General features: G+C 34.7%; 1 long non-coding RNA gene across 1 annotated transcript; it reads left to right on the top strand.

Annotated features, from left to right (window-relative positions):
* The first annotated feature begins 220 nt into the window (after window positions 1-220).
* Window positions 221-2,791, top strand: LOC110692553. The gene is made up of 4 exons (XR_002505485.1): window positions 221-1,037; window positions 1,154-1,536; window positions 1,700-1,885; window positions 2,057-2,791. It is a non-coding gene; the product is annotated as an uncharacterized LOC110692553 (long non-coding RNA).
* Window positions 2,792-17,265: the final 14,474 nt, after the last annotated feature.

The following is a 17,265-nucleotide window of genomic DNA, read 5'->3' as shown; positions in this document are numbered from 1 at the left end:
TAGAAAATTCTTCTGCAAAACCTACAGAAGAACAAACAGAGTAAATACAATATTAATAGACAATGTTCATATTAATATAAACTTTATTCATTTTATTTGTATTGATATTCATTCTTATATCCGCAGAATATGCCTCAAAATCGACTTATAGAACTCGTTATTGTTTCTGAACATGAATCTCTTTCAATTGTTGCTGCTAAGTAAGAAAATCTTCAATTCTTCTCTTTATCATTAATTGGTTATTTATGTTCATTATGTTTAATAATATTATTCATTATTTTTTGTAGAACTCAAAAGAGAAGGAAACATGTTGCTTTAAAAAAGAAATCATGAGAAAGTGAAAACAGGGAAAGGGAAGGAAGAATTGCGAATGAAGGTGTTAAGAAATATCCTAATAAGAAAAAGGAAGGAAAGGGGTTGAAAAAGAAGGAGTTAAAGAAGAAGAGTTAAAGGAAGGAAAAGATGAAGGAAAAAGTTAAAAAATCAAAAGCAACTCCAAAGAAACGAGAGTTGGAGGAGAAGGAGTTAAAGGAGAAAGAGTAGAAGAAATTGAAACATAAGTTGAAGATGTTAAAGGAGGAAAAAGTTTAGGGAAAAAAATAAATTGTAAAAAAAAAAAAAAAGAGAGAACCAGAAACAGATGATGATGAACTTGAAGTGGTGAATTTGGATGATGGTGATGAGAATGTAATGGATGATAAAAATGACATATTAGGTGTTAGCGTTGGGCATTTCAAATTCATGAATTTTGTGAAACATTTGAGTCAAGCTCAAAGAGAACTTGTTGTTCAAATGGGGTTTGGAGCTATACTAGATGTTAATCTTCCACAAAATGATCAAAAATTTTGTGCATGGTTGGTGAAGAACTTTGAAGAAAACAATTGCACACTATATTTGCCTTATAACAAATATATTGAAATTTGAGAAGGTGATGTAGAAGTGGTATATGGAATACCATGGGGAGAAAAAGTTGTGAAAGAAGTTAAAGAAATAGATGAATCTCATGAAGAGGAAGAGAAAGAAAGTCTTTTGACAAGGTTAAAATATGTTCAGTTTATTAATGTTCATTATACATTAAATGATGTTCATTATTACTTTAAGTATATTCATTATTCTTATAACTGGTAATTATTTTTTAAAATTGAATATGAAGGTGGAGAAAAAGCATATAGCATCACTTCTGGAAGCCCAAAAACTCACTTGATTTTGGGAAATTATTCACCTGAAGAACAGGAAGAAGAGAAGGACAAGAAAAAGAGGAAGAAGAAGGCTGCAAAAGCACCTGCTATTCAACAAAACTCGGGTGAAGCAGATGAAATTTTTCTCATTGATTTTGTTGTGCTAGCCTTAAACTGTTTGATGAAATGAAGCCAAGACATCACCTGTCATTACAAGTTCCTATATTCATTCAAAGATTGTAATGAAATCAAGGAGTACAATTGGTGCAAGTATGTACTTAGAAGCTTGATAGATACTACTTTTGATTGGAAAAGCAACAAGAAAGGGTTATATAAGGGTCCATTGCCTTTCTTAATGGTATTTCTATAATTCATTTATTCATTTTGTTTGTTAATATATTTAATACAGTTATTCATATTCTAATAATAGTTAAAAATTTATTACTTTAGTTTATTTAAAACATTCATATTATTTAGTTGATTGTTCGTATTTTTATATGAATTATTCTATGTTTGCTCAGTTGACTTACTTTGATCGATTGCAAAGAAAGGGTATTGTAACACCAAGAACTACATCACTGATTTCTGTTTGGAACAAGGACATGGTGAATGAGATAAGGAAGTTGGAGAAGAAGGATTATGGATTAGGAACCGTGTTACCAAGAATCCAAAAGGCTTTTCTCGATATACCAGAGAAAACAGATAAGGTTTGTTTTTAAAAAAAATACAATTTTTGATATGATGCTTGACAATCTTGTTCATAATACTATAATTTTATATTCATAATTTTTGTTGTTGCGATTCAATAAAGTATTAAGTTCTATATTCAATATCTGGCATATTCATGGAAGAGTTTATTGATCTGGCTAAAACTCTAGGTGGATATTTGTCAAAGATGGCAACAAAACTCAATCGTGCCAAGGAACTATTTTCAAACAATCTCCTTTACAAAACAATGGAAGAGTTCATTGAAAAGAAGTTAAAGGAACCTTCAATGTTGAGTCAAGATGAAGAAGTGCTTGGATCTGAGTCTTTTTTGCGTGCAGTAGATGAGGTTGAGAGATAGTACTTGCAAAGAGTAGCTGAGAGGATAGTAGCAGAAAAGAAAGAAGAAAAAAAAAGCAGCAGCTAAGGAAATAGGGAAAGCTACATTTGACCCGAGTAATCCTTTTGACTTGAGGATTAATGGAAGTCCAACCCCAAGCCCCAAAGAAGCTGTTATTGCAAGCGGATCAAAAATCAACTTGAATCTTGGACTAGGACCGTCAATAGTTGAGATAGAAGAAATTTCGGTAATGGAAGCATCAGAATTTGATACTATGCTGAACAACCTGGATACAACTAAGGCAGATATTTTTGGCCCGCCACTGTAAGAAAACTTCTCGTTTAATGAAGGGCTAAGTAAAGTAGCTCTAAACTGGACATTAGTTTTTGTGTAGGACATATAATGGTTGAAGTGCTAGGATGTAGTATGAAGATGAAATTTTTTGGTCAAGTACTAGAATGAAGACTTTGAATAAGTTTTAGGAAGAAGTACTGTGAAATTTTTTGGACATAATGCATGTAATTAAAATGAACAAGTATTAGGATGAAGTACTTTTGTATTGTAAATATGTTGGGAAAACTAATGTGATTATGATGAACTAGTATTATCATGTAAATTTTATGCATATAAGTATTATATAAAACTTATGGTTAAGTTTGCTATACTTGTTCATTTTATTTATATTTATGTTCATTTCTATATACATAATGTATTGTTCTCAGATATAAAGAAGCAGCACCAAGTGAGGAACAAAAAAAAAACCAGAAATTGAACAACGGTAAAAGAAAAAAATTTAATATAACATGTTTATTCATTCAAATTTGACTAATGTTCAATTGGATTAATTATTTGTTCATTGAAATTTAATCAGGGAGACAAAATTGCAAATTGAGCCAGAAAAGAGTGCAGTAGAAAAACAAGAAAGGTAAAATTATTGTTCATTTAAGAAAAAAGTTAATGCTCATAATCTAACCCTTTTTGTTCATACAAATATTTTAATTGTTCAGAAATCAGGGAGAAAAACGAAAAAGATAAGGAGCCAAAATTTTCAAATTGAGCTAGAAAAGAGTGCAACAGAAAAACAAGAAAGGTATAATCATTGTTCAAATCTGAAAAAAGTTAACGTTCATAATCTGAACCTTGTTGTTCATATATATACTTTAATTCTTCATAAATACTTAGAAATAATTTCATGTTTATTCAATTAGATCAAAGGATAATGAGGCAAAGAAAAGACCAAGAAGAGAAATTAAAAGACTGTCTCCTTGTCTTAAATCCCCTTTCGATTAAATACAAAGATTAGTTCAAGGATGTCAACTCAATAAATGCAACCATTTCTGATTATGCATTCGGTAAAGATCTTGAAGAGTAAATTTTATTTGTGAATTGTATTGTTCACAAGTGAATTTTATATTATTCATAAACTAATAAGCATTGTTCATTCTTTAATAACTTTAAATTTTTTTTGTTTGTTTCGATTGTAATACCCGAATATTTTATGATTTTATATAATATATTTTATCAAAAAAATAATTTATTTTTATTTATTAAATAACTTTACTAATCTCATATTTTTATTTTAGAGTTTGAAAAGTTTTAAAACCCTATTTTGTTTAAATAAGGCTCTATAATTTTTAAGCGTATATAAACTATTTTAACCCCTATTAATATTATTAATCCTCAAACGATATTTTATCAAAGAAAAAATGGTTTGCCGATTTCTTTTTTGCGTGAGATTCATTAACCAAACCCAAAAGAATTGATTCTTGTGAAAAGTTGTTGTTTCACAACTTTTATCATTCTCCATTCTCCATTATCTTATTTATTGATTTGTAAGGAAATCCCAGGACATGTTTGTATAATGAAGGCTGCGATTTGCGATGTTGATCAATCTATTTCTTGGTTTGAATATCGTAGTTGATAGTATTTTGTTGAAAGGTAAGCACACGTGTCTTAAATTTTAGAGTTGTTTGACATAGGTTATTGTTTTTATTGATTGTATATCGCATTAATTATTATGTGTAAAATTTATGATTTCTTATTTGTATGATCAAGAGTTATATATGTGTAAGTAGTATTTGTATTATTATATGATTGGTTGTGTTATTATTTCTAGGGTTTTAATATTTTTTCTATAAGGAGTATTGTTTTATCGAGGTTTTAGGGTAACTAATGCAGAGTATTATTTTTGGGTTGAGATATGATTATATATGGGTATTAGCTTTATTGCCCTATAAGAGTTGAGATATTCTATTATTGAATTGAGTTCGAATTGTTGTATTATTTGGGAACTTGTTCCATTGTTGAGTTTTTATTATTAGTTTGTGAAAGACTATTTAATCAATGTATGAGATCAAAATGTTGAGATTATTATTTTGTTCATGGTTTGAGGCTCGGCGTTATAGACTTTAGTCCTTGGCATGTTGGTAATGAGATAATGAATGAGTTAAGAATGAGGTACAATCTTTATTTATATTTTTCAATGGTCCCCTATAGTGAGAATTGGCCCGTATGTGGTCTGGTTCAAGGTGTTTTCTAGTTATTGGGAGTATTCAAGTTTTTATACTTGTTGGCTTTATTCGAATTACCCATGTCCAAGGCTAGAGAGCTTGGCACACTATTGGTTATGAGTTGAGTACAATATTATTATTATTCGAGGTTGAGTTGATAATGGTTATTTTCAAAGTATAGAATTATTTTTACCTTAAGGTATATATATGTGTGATGTAGTTTTGAACTACATTGTTTAAATGAGCTAGTAGTGTAAATTATTCTATTATTATGTGTATTCTGATATGTGATGATCACTCAGCTTTTTGCTTATGTGTGTGTATTGTTTTGTTGTGCTACTTGTGTTTGTGGCCATGTTTTTTTCTTATGGTGGCCCTGCGGCGGTATATTTTGAAATTTGTCCTTAATGGTGAGCAGTCAAGATTGTAACAAGTTGATCAAGAGATGATCGTAGCTAAAGGAGCTCAAGTTTTCGATTAGTTTATTATAACCAGTTTAATTTATAGAGTTGTATAAATAGCTCACTTAGATTATTGGGTTGTAATTATTGGGATTTTGTAAGCCATAACACTTGACAGGTTGTATAGTGTGGCGGTGATACTTTCGATTTAGGTATATGCTTTCGCAATTTTATTTAAAGGTTGTTCATTTTTCCTTTAATTCTCGTTTATTATTTGTTAATAAATCGGGGGTGTTACATTGATAGTGAGCTTTTGTACCAAGATGGAGAAAACAGTGTCAACAAAGGTGAAATGAAGACACTTGGAACTAATGCAGAAGTGGACAGTGCCGTTATTGATGCTTGGGCTCATATTCTGAACATCAAGGGAAAAAAACATTGTCTTTAATTCTCCACAATGCCATATGTAAGAAGATATCTACTTTATATTAGTAGTGTTTATCAATATGTTAGAATGCTTAGTATTATTCTATAAAATGCTCATTATTCTTACATTACATGTTCATTAATTTACATTACATGTTCTTTATCATTGTATTAATGTTCATTATTGTTAAATAAAATTTTCATTATTATAATACAACATGTTCATTTATTTATATTTGAAATGCAGGTGATAGTATGCCAGAAAAATAAAGGTGTAGCTCCAAACACTACAAAAGAACAGAGATTCGAAAAGTTTGCACAAAGATTGCACTATGAAATGAGAACCAGTGGCATTCAAAGAACAAAAGACTTTATGCAATTCTTTTTTCATGTGGCTGCATATAAGCATTTCTATTTAATATGCATCAACATGTAAAATGGCATGATTGATTTAATTGATAACAGAAAGCTACCAATGAATGTAAAGCAAGTACAAAATATGAAGACAATCTAGGGAAAATGGTAAATTACTAAATTTGCTTTGTTCAATTTTTTCCGTTCTTTGTTCAATTTTTTTTGTCCATTTTTCAACGTTTCAGTTTGTTCAATTTCATATTTCAGCTTGAAGCTTTTGCACATTTTCTAAAAACTAAAGATTACAAAGAAGCTAATTTCAATAATGTAAAGAGCTTTAAAACAGATCTGATTAAGATGAAATGGAGAAGCAATTTGGATCATGACAATTATGTTGTTCACTTAATGAAACATATGGAGACATACACCACAAATCATTTGGTAGAGTGGGATTGTGACTTGGTGGCTAATGATGTAAGTATTTTAACAATCTTAATCATAATTATGAGTTTATTCAGTTGTTTTTTTTTTTTTATAAATGTTCAAAATCTTTTATAATATGTTCATTTTTGGGAAATCAGATTGATCAAATCCGGAAGCTCAAGGTAAAATATTGTGCAGAAACTATTCTAATTACCACCAATCGAGAAGGATACAGAGTGAAGATGGCTACAAGAAGAAGAATTGAAGATAATTAATGATAATGTGAATTAATTTTATTAAAGAAACTATGGTTTTATTTAAGTATGTTTGAATGTTTACTTTGAAAGATAAATGTTATTAAATTTGAGATTGAAATTTTATGTTGAATTTGTAGCAACTATTTATGTTAAACATGTGCTAAAAAATGCAAATATAGATGTTCAGTATTTTTGTTAATTTGTAAAAATAATATAGAACAATAATAATAAATTGAAAAAAACAATGAAAAAATAGATTTATATATTGACAAGTAATAAAAATTTGTATATTATTACAATTTCAATTTAAAAAAAGTAATAAATCTATGAATAACTTGCCTTGTCAAACATTGATAACACATTATCATAATGAGAAACATTAGAAGAGCCAGAAGCACTAGAAGATCCTTCATTCCTTGCATTGTGACCAGCATCAGAATACTACAATAAAAATTTTAAAAAGGGAAAATTAAAAAGTAAATTTTGTTCATAAATAAAATGCACATATTCGTCATTTAATATGAAAAAAATCATATTACCTGAAACCATTTACTCTTTTCACATTGAAAACTTCTGTTGGAATTGACTTCAGGATGTTTTATTTTTGGGAAATTCTCAATGGTAACACCATAATTTTTAGTTTTCTCAGTGGTGAATTGCAAAAAAAATTATTATCTTTGGTAAACCTAAACTATTTATAATTATTATTAATGACATTAATGATGACTTTTTTAATAAATAATTATCTATGGTTAGGATTTCATATATTTTTATAATATTTAATTAATTATATTATATAAATAAAATAATAAAATAAAAAAAAAAAAACCTATTCCCCCAACAGCCACCCCTCTCCACTCCCCCACCATCAGGTCGGCCGGCGCCCAGCCTCCCTCTCTCCCCCACATCGGTGCCGGCGCCGGCGCCAAGCCCATCCCCCTTCCCCAAATCCAACCCACCTAACCCTACGAAACCCCTCTCTCCCCTATTCCCCGAAACCCACCTCCCCCACGGCCCCACCCTCGAAAACCCCAGCCACTACCCTCTCCCCCTACCCTTAAGAACCCTCAACGAGAGTTTTTGTGGGTGGGGAAAGGGTCGATTAGGGTTTTTCGAGGATGGTGGGCTGGGTGGCTAGGGTTTTCGGGGGTGGGGGAGAGGTTGTCAAGGGTTTATGAGGGTGTAAGAGGGCCGATTAGGGTTTTCGAGAGTGGTGGGCTGGGTGGCCGAGGTTTTCGGGGGTGGAGGAGAGGTTGCCGAGGGTGTGGGAGGGCCGATTAGGGTTATTCGAGTGTGGTGGGCTGGGTGGTTGGTATTTTCGGGGGTGGGGCAGGTTTCCAGATGGTTTCGGGGGCGGGGGAGGTGAGGTTCCAGATGGTTTCAAGGGAAGAGAGGTGGAAATCGAAGGGGGAGGGGAACGGATGGTCGCCAGCGCCAGAAAAGGGGAAGGGTCTGGGCGGCGGTGGCGCCGGCAAAGCTGGGTTGCTGGTTCGGTGGGGAGGGTGGGTGTTTTTTATTTTTTAATTTTTAAATTTAAGTTAATTATTTAAAAAATAATAAAACTAACCGTGGTTAATGATTTTAACTAAAAATATATTAACCATGGTTTAGTATTAACTAAATTGCTTCATTAAGTCCACCATTGAAAATTATAATAAATTAAAGTTTACCAAGGATAATAAGAATTTTTGCAATTTACCACTGAGAAAATTACAAAGTTTAGTGTTACTATTGAGAATTTCCCTTTCTTTTTTTTACCTTGAGATCCTAGTTGACTTGATACATACATCATATAAAAGATATTCAGATGTGAAAAAATTTTGTTTATATTTTAACAACAAAAGTTTAAAAAAGGAAACTTCATATCTTACATTTGATGAAGAGAGATGAGAAGCATTTGGTTACTTGGTAAAGTTTACTGTTGGTGATGCACATGAATATTGAGCAGCATAGTTTGACTTATTGGAGTTTTCTCTTCTTGAGGACCATCTACACCCTATCAATAAAAAAAAAAAAATCCCTATATTCATAATCTAATATATAAAAAATCATAAGAAAACAATTAAAGGTTCAAAAAAATAATTACATTAGAGGAAGAAGGTTGAGAAGCATGTGTTGACTTATTAAAGTTTCCTCCTGCTGGTGCATATGAAGGTTGAGCAACATTTTTTGACTTATTAGTATATCCTCTTGCTGGTGGACGGCTTGCACCTTTCAAAATAGAAATAACATATATGTTCATGAGCATACTGAGAACACCACCAAAAAGAAACTGTTCTCAGATAGTGTGAAAGGGAAGAACAAACAAGGTGAAGAGGAAGGTACTTCTGGGACAAGAGGGAAGAAGGGAAAGGGGAAAGAAAAGGGGAAAAGGAAGAAGAAGTGTAGGAGTGAGGTTGAGTTGTGTAGGCGTTGTTCGAAGTGCGCCTACGTTAAAAGCATGTTGTGAATATGCTTAGAACTCATACGAAGTGGGAATTGACATAATACAATTAGGGACAAGGAAAGTAGGGAGCCACCAACAAGTTTTTAAGGAACTTGTAAACCGTTCACGGATCATTAAAGGCAACCACGATAAAGGGACAACGAAAGGCAACAACAATTGACCCATGAAGGTTACACCCCATTCATAATCCATGAGATTACTAACTCCATATGGTACGGAACCACAAAAGGAGGATCGGGGATGATGGTACGAAGTGAGTCATGGAGCCACATTCGCCCGTATTGGCCTCTACTCGATTCTTATAGTGAAAAACATTCCTGCGATCTCAAAAGCATACAACAAAGATTCAATTTGCTCCAAATTATTATTAAGCTAAATTGGTTAAATATTAATGCAACATATAATTCTATAAAATTTGTGATCACTTGATTAAACAATAATATTAAAAAGGAACCTAAACTGGTCGTCCAAATTATCTTATTGGGCGTGATTTTCAATTACATATTCCCTTTAAACATGCAAAATGGTGATCAATAAATATAATAGAACACACATTAATATTGGAAGCAATTTAACAATAATAGAATTAGTCAAATCAAATATAAAATAATCTAATCATGATACTAGAAATATTAAATAAAATAAGAGTAATTAAATTAATTAATTACTTACATTCTGCGCGTTTCTTTAAATTGCTACATCATGAATAAACTGTTAGTAACTTCAATAAAAAAATATAAAGCAAATGAAAATTAAATTAAATAAATATAGATTTTATTTGTTCCAAGCCCTCAGTCAATTTTACCTTTCACGCCTTGGTTTAAGTGTAGAACTTTGGGTATTATATAGACTCCTTGGAGTGCTTAAATGAAGGAATAGTGAAAGAATGGGGAGGCTAGTGTTTAGGCTAAAGAGGGAGAAGAGAATTATTTTGATGATCAAGCTTGTTGATGCCTGAAAAAAGGGAAATATGACCTCTATTTATAGAGAAAAAAATAAGGGTCGAAAAAACAAGATAAGATCCGAATTAAATCGGAATAAAACTCGATAGACAGCAGTTTTTGCGGTTTTTGTTTTTATCATATCTTTTGATCAAGAAATCGGAATAAGATAAATAAGATATCGTTGGAAATATCTTGAAGTATAATTTCTAATTCAATTGGAATCAGATTAAAATATTTTATAGAATAAAAGATATGGCTGAAATAGTGAGACGGTGTCAGTTTTGGATAGAGTTTGATATTTTATTCATATCTTTTCCTTTATAGCTCGGAATTGATATTATAATATATCATTGGAAAGATAATTTCAAGGGATATCCAACCATATAAAATTTGGATAAAAAATATGAGGCACAAAGATCATATTTGTCTATCTTTGAATGTCTTTCAATTCGAATAAAATTAGGACTTTAAAAAAAAAAGGAGTTTTATTCAATTTAAAATTATTATATCTTATCTTTTCAAAAAGGATAATTAAGATCTTTTAGAAACTTATAGAAGTTTCCAATTAATCCTAATTGGTTTAGGAATGACATTAAATAATTTGGACCCTCCACATGATCATTGGGTCGTAGGTAAGGTGGGCTTAGGTTCGGTTTGGGTTTAGTTTAATATTTTGGCAATAACTTATTCGTTATAACTCGGATTTGGGCATGTAATATATAGTTGGAAAGTTCTTTTAAATCCCCATACAATTATTAAATCATTGGACCCAGATTATGGACCAAAATAAACTGAAATAAACGTTTTTATAAAATGGACACGAAATGAATGATTTTAAATGACACGAAATGAATTATTTTGGGTTTAAAGGCGCGAAAAGAGGAAAATAAGTTATGGTTTGGGGAAATGAGATAGGAATTGGGTTGGTTTTATGAAATTATAGACACCTAAAAATGTCTCCCCAAAACCAAACCCGATGATGAACAACTTTTCACCGTCACTATTGGTCGGGTTCAGTATTTAATCCCGAGAGTGCTAAAAAATCGTATTTAATTAAATCTAATTTTTGAATAGTCCATGGATCAGTCTTGATGTTTGGTCAAAGCATAGATTTTTTTAATTTCAGCCCAAAACTTTCTTTATCTTATTATTTATTTTGACCCAAACCTTTTATAAATTTTATTTACTTATTTTCTTATTTTCTTATTTTAGCCTAAATAATAATAAATCAAAAATGGCCCAAAATTATCAATCGGCACTTAAAATGCTAAACGAAATTAGGTATAAAAATGAATTTAGACGGAAAAACGGACAAAAAATTCCCGTGTCACGGCAATAGTTCATCGTTTTACGGGAAATTTTCCCGTCTGACGGTGGGATTTCCCCGTGACACGGGAAACCTGCTATGACACGGGAGTTTCCGTGTCTGTTCCGCGTAAACCCTTCACGCGTTTTATTCCCCGTACCCTAAAATATTTCCCGCGTCACAGGAATTTTTCCCGTCTGACGGTGGGATTTCCCGTGTCACGGTACACGTTACCGTGACACAGTATATTTTTTTGGGGTTTTTATCATTTCAGGGTTCCGTGTGTTCCCTCAGCACATTTTTTCTATAAATACCCCCTCATTTCTGATGTACGGGGCATCAATTAATTCTCTATTTTTCTCTCTTCTATGCTCTAGCCTAAACTCTAGCCTACCCTTTTTCTTTCAAAATTCCTTCTTCAAGCACTCCAAGGAGTCCGTACTTTACTCGTGGTTCTGTCCTTAAGCCAAAGCGTGAAAGGTAGAACTGTTTAAGGGTTTGGCCCCAAATCAACTCTACTTTGTTTAATTTAATTTAATTATTGTTCTATTATTATTTCCTTGAAGTTACTAACTCGTTTATTATTTTGTAGTTGCAAGCAAACAGAATCAAAGTAAGAATTATGTTCCTTTTATTTCTATTATTTTTCTAATGAGTTTGTATTGTTGGAATTATTGTTAAATTGCTTCCAATATTGATGTTATTCTATTATTTTTATGATCACCACATTGCATGTTTAAAGGAAATATGTAATTGAAAATCACGCCTAATAAGATAATTTGGACGACCGGTTTAGGTTCCTTTTTAATCTTGTTGCTTAATTCAAGTGATCACAAATATTTTAGAATTATGTGTTGCATTAATATTCATCCAATTTAGCTTAATAATAGTTTGGAAAAAATTGAATCTCTGTTTGTATGCCTTTGAGATCGCAAGAATCATTTTTCACTATAAGAATCGAGTAGAGGCTAATACGGGTGAATGTGACTCCATGACTCACTTCGTACCATCATCCCCTATCCTCCTTTCGTGGTTCCGAACCATATGGAGTTAGTAATCTCATGGATTATGAATGGGGTGTAACCTTCACGGGTCAATTGTTGTTGCCTTCGTTGTCCCTTATTCGTGGTTGCCTTTTATGATCCGTGAACAGTTTACAAGTTCCTTAAAAAATTGTTGGCGGCTCCCTACTTTCCTTGTCCCTAATCTTATATGTCAATTCCCACTTCCTATGAGTGCCAAGCATATTCACCACATGCTTTAACGTAGGCGCACTTCGAATGATGCCTACAATTTGGCGACTCCACTGGGGAGGATTCTTGGTTATTTATCGATTTGAGTGATCGGTATTTAATTGAGATGAGCGGATGAGACTTGAAAGATTCTTGAAAAATATTCCTGTGATTAATTTGGAAATTTTGCATAAGCATAGATGTTTTAATGTCGCGTTTAGGTCTGTCCCGTAGGAAAAATTGAATAACTTGATTGCGTACGAAGGAAAACAGGGCACCAGTCAGATTTTCTGACTGCCGTGCTACGGTGCAGTACACCGTCTGATGGTGTGCGGTACCATGGCACGGGAATATCTACCGTGTCACGACAGTCCTAAAATCAGTCTGGTGGCTTGTTTTCTCTTCTCACAATCAACTTCCTTCGATTTTTCTGAAAAAAACGTGTGTGTTCTACATGCGTCTTAGCCCCGGGGGATTTAAGCTCTATCAACCCAAAAACGCTCATGGAAATAAGGGTTCATTCGAGTTATTAAATCCACCCAAACCATGGAGTCGAGTTCGATTTCATCACGAACTCGCGGAGCCGCCCGTTGGCATACACCCTCAAGGGAGGCTGCCTTGCTAACGCGTCCAAACTCTTAACCATGGTACCCTTTTGACACCCAAGCTTGATTAATAGTTGAACATAGATCTTGACCCTAGGTTGCGAACTTTTTTTTACATCATCGTGACTAAATGCTACATGGTTGTTTGGTGCTAACCTTCATGTGTTTACTCTTTTTGTTTAACCCATGACCGAGGGTTTTTATTTCAACATAGTAATTAGTACGGACCTAAAATCGACAAAAATATGGAAAAATCACAAAAAAGACCTGGAACTGCGCACCGTGTCACGACAAGTCCTGCCGCGCCACGGTGAATAGTGTCGTGACACGGCGCTTTCTACCGTCTGACGGTAGACTACACCGTGTCACGACAGTCAGTACCATGACACGATGCCCAGGGGAACTGTCCTGTCAGTTTTTTTTGGTTTTTTGTGCATCCAGTTTGGTGTCATGTCTAGTTGTACGGTCATAACACGCGTCCATAACCTCACTTAATCACTCACATGTCGTGTTCACACACTTTATTCCGTTAGTCGTACAGCATCTCATAACCGTATTTTAGGGTAGTCTTTTATGTCGTTTTTTTTGGAGTAAGTCGGATAGTATCCTCCCATATATGTTTTTTAATAAATAAATAAATAAATAGAATTTCAAAATTATAGATTTTTAAAATTCAATTTTTTTTTTTATCCGGATGGATTAAGGTTAAGTTTGGTCATTAAAGGTGCGTTTGTTTCGGTGTCACAACACTTGGTCAAGAAGCAGGGGTAGATTGTTACGGTTCGAGTCCATACCTCAACAACCTCTTATAACAAAGAGGTGTACAAGGAAACCACCACAATCATCTCCAGAAGATCCATCTCCAGTCTGCTTTCAACCAATGGCTACTAAGGAAGATATCGAGAACATCAACAGGACAATTGAAATGTTGTCTAACATGATGCAAACACTCACCACTAGAGTAAATACGGTAGAGCAAGACAATCAGAACAGTGTCACTGCCGCTGCAATGGACAAGATTAAGGAACAGATGAGTAAGATTTCTGAAGAATTCACTTATGTGGAGCAACCTGTCGCCTCTTCGTCCATAAGGGACAAACTTCCTGAGAAGTTTTCCACTGCTGACATTCCCAAGTTCAAGCCTACTGAAAATTAGCTTTTCCATTTGAAGGCTTTTTCTGCAACCATGGCTCTTAAGGGAGTAGATGTGACACTCTTCCCTACGGTGTTCCCTCTTTCCTTATAGCACGCCTGTCAACAATGGTTCTACTCTTTAGAATCCAAGCATATTGCGACCTGGGAGGATGTTGCTGAAAGCTTCATGAATCGTTACAAGTGTAACATTTAGGCCAAAACGTGAACTCTCCATTCTCAAACAGAAAGAGAATGAAGGCTTCACCACTTACTTAAGAAGATGGAGGGAAACAGATGCGCTCTTGGTGGATCCCCCCCAAGGAAAAAGAGATGGTTCGCTTGTTCATTGCCAATTTGACTTATAAGTACAAGAAACACTTGAAGTTTCTGCCTCTGAGTACCTTTGAAGCTGTATACGACATTGGAATCAATATCGAAGATGAACTGATGAAGACTGCTGGTAGTAGCAATAATAACAACGACACTCCTTCTTCTTCGTCTTCCAAGCCCAATAACGCTACCAACAATATCAATATCAATGATGTGCTGGTCCTTAATGCTCCTCCTCAAATATTCCAAAGGAAAAGGAGGGTTTACACGCCTTTGGGAAAGACTTATGATGCTGCTTTTGACCGTTTGCATGGTCAAGGACTGATTATGCCAATTGGACCATTTCCAGAACCTCGACCAGAGAATAGAACCGCTAGCTATGACCCCAATGCTTATTTCCAGTTTCATCAACGCAAGGGTCATAATACTGAGAAGTGTTGGAGGTTGAAGGATGCGATCCAAGACCTAATTGATGCTAATCAACTTCCTGTCCCTCTAGGGGCAAGAAGCCTAACATTCAAACAGGTCCTCTTTCTGATGCTTTGGCTATCATGGGAGATGAAGTCTCCTTTGATCCGTCAATACTCATTCAACCTGTGAATGAACCTTTGCCGGAAGTGGTATTTGTCTCGAGCTATGAGGAAGTGAATGGAATTTGGGATAGTGACGATGAAGACGTCTATCTCAAGGATATATCATGTTCGTCTCTTGGAACAAATGAAGATGTCTGCGGAGACCTTGAGGTCAAAGTTCTCACCAGAAGTGGACGGTTGCAACAGCCTAGTCCACCTCCACCTCCACCTCCACTGCAAGCACAACTAATAGTTGACCCCATCGACCCTGTGAACAATGATGTGGTCAAACAATTACAAAAGACCAAGGTGGAAATGAATGTATGGAAGCTTTTGGCCACCTCTCATGAGCATCGAAAGGCTATGATGAATTTGCTGGTGAAAATAGGAGTTGATGATGATATGACTCCTTAAGGACTGATCAACTTTCTCACTACTGAATTGCTAAGTACTAGCAATTTGATTTCTTTTTCTGACAAGGATCTACCCCCGAAAAGGGACCAACATAACAGGGCCTTACACCTCACTGTGGTGTGTAGGCAGATGAATGTCCCTATGATCCTGGTTGATAATGGCTCTACAATCAATGTATGCCCACTCCGCACTGCAAAGAAGTTGGGCATAAAGAATGAAGAACTGACTCCCTCTACTCAAGGGATTCGTGCTTATGATAATACTCGCCGTCAAGCCGTGGATACTATCATACTAAACATAACTATTGGGGCCATTGAACATCGCACCAAGTTTCAGGTGGTGGACATTAAGGCCTCTTTCAATCTGTTGTTAGGACGTTCTTGGCTTCATAAGCTAAAGGCAATCCCATCATCGTTGCACCAGAAAGTGAAAGCCATAGTTGGAGGGGTTCCAATTACCATTGATGCCTCTCCCATGCGCATTCAAGTTATCGACACTCTTATCGTCCATGTCGAACATGACAAAGAAGATGAAGATCTTTGGGGGTTTTCACTCGATGATGTTCTCATGATCGAAGAAGAGGAGAAGTGCCATCTCGACTTCGATCCCTATTCAAACACCAATATTAATGCCATTTTGAAGAAGCAAAGGGCATTTCTCTGGAATGACCCTCGGACTCAAAAAGAAAATGGCTGAACTTTGGGGTCATCCTGGTGTACTCAAGAAAGATACCTTTGGCTTGGGATTCAAGCCAACAAAAGAAGATGTGAAACAAGCCCTCTTGAAAATGAAGGCTCACAATAATGCTCGAATCATGAAGACGGAAATGGCCATGGATCCATATCTATTAACCCTCAATGGCCAGTACATCAAAGAAGGGGAAGACTTCCCATGCTATGAATTCCCTGAGCCTTTCGTCCACGATGGGAAGCGTGAACCAGGATTCGAGATGTTCCTTGATTGTGACTTTGTCGATGTAGGCGAAGAGCTCTTCACAACTGAGAAACCATCTAGCCCAAGCTCTGATGATCTAGGAATTAACCTTCTTTTTGGAATGGAGAAGAATGAATTTAAGCCTATCTGCAATGATAATTCCGAGCTCATTCAAGCTGTTATAGCAAACAAGGATTTTGACCCCTCCGAGTTAATCGTCCAAGCTGATAATATTTCAAAGGGATGGAGCAAGACATTGAGGATCACTACGCCAAGCGGAGAGAAGTTGGAAATAACCGCTGGCGAAGGTCCTATGTTTGATGAGTCTGAGTCGTCTGGGTCCGAGTCCGAGTTTGAGTCTTAGTCTGTAGACGAGTCCTTAGAGTCTGAGGCCGACCCTCTTTCTGCTATAGAGTCCAATCCGGAGTCTCTTGTTGAGTCTTCTCTTTCCGGTGAGGTCGCAGCTGACCTTACCCCTCTTGATGTATTGACCGATGAATTCAATAAAATGAGTACCTTTGCTTACGATGCGTGTCATTCCCCTAGCCCCGATCAATATTTCTTTGCTAATGATAAAAATGACAAAGAAATAATAAAAGCAATGGAAGAATACGAAAATAAAACGGCAGTTATCGAAGATACGGGAACAGTTAATATTTCCAATGCTACGATTATTAAAGAAGTAAAAATTGGATTAACACTAAGTCAAGACAAACGCAAAGAGCTAATTAACTTGCTTAGTGAATTTGTTGATG

Source organism: Chenopodium quinoa, unplaced genomic scaffold (assembly GCF_001683475.1).
Source record: "Chenopodium quinoa cultivar QQ74 unplaced genomic scaffold, ASM168347v1, whole genome shotgun sequence".
NCBI classification, from domain to species: Eukaryota; Viridiplantae; Streptophyta; class Magnoliopsida; order Caryophyllales; family Amaranthaceae; genus Chenopodium; species Chenopodium quinoa.
The sequence above is the reverse complement of the archived record's forward strand: the minus strand, read 5'-3'. Positions and strand labels throughout refer to the sequence as shown.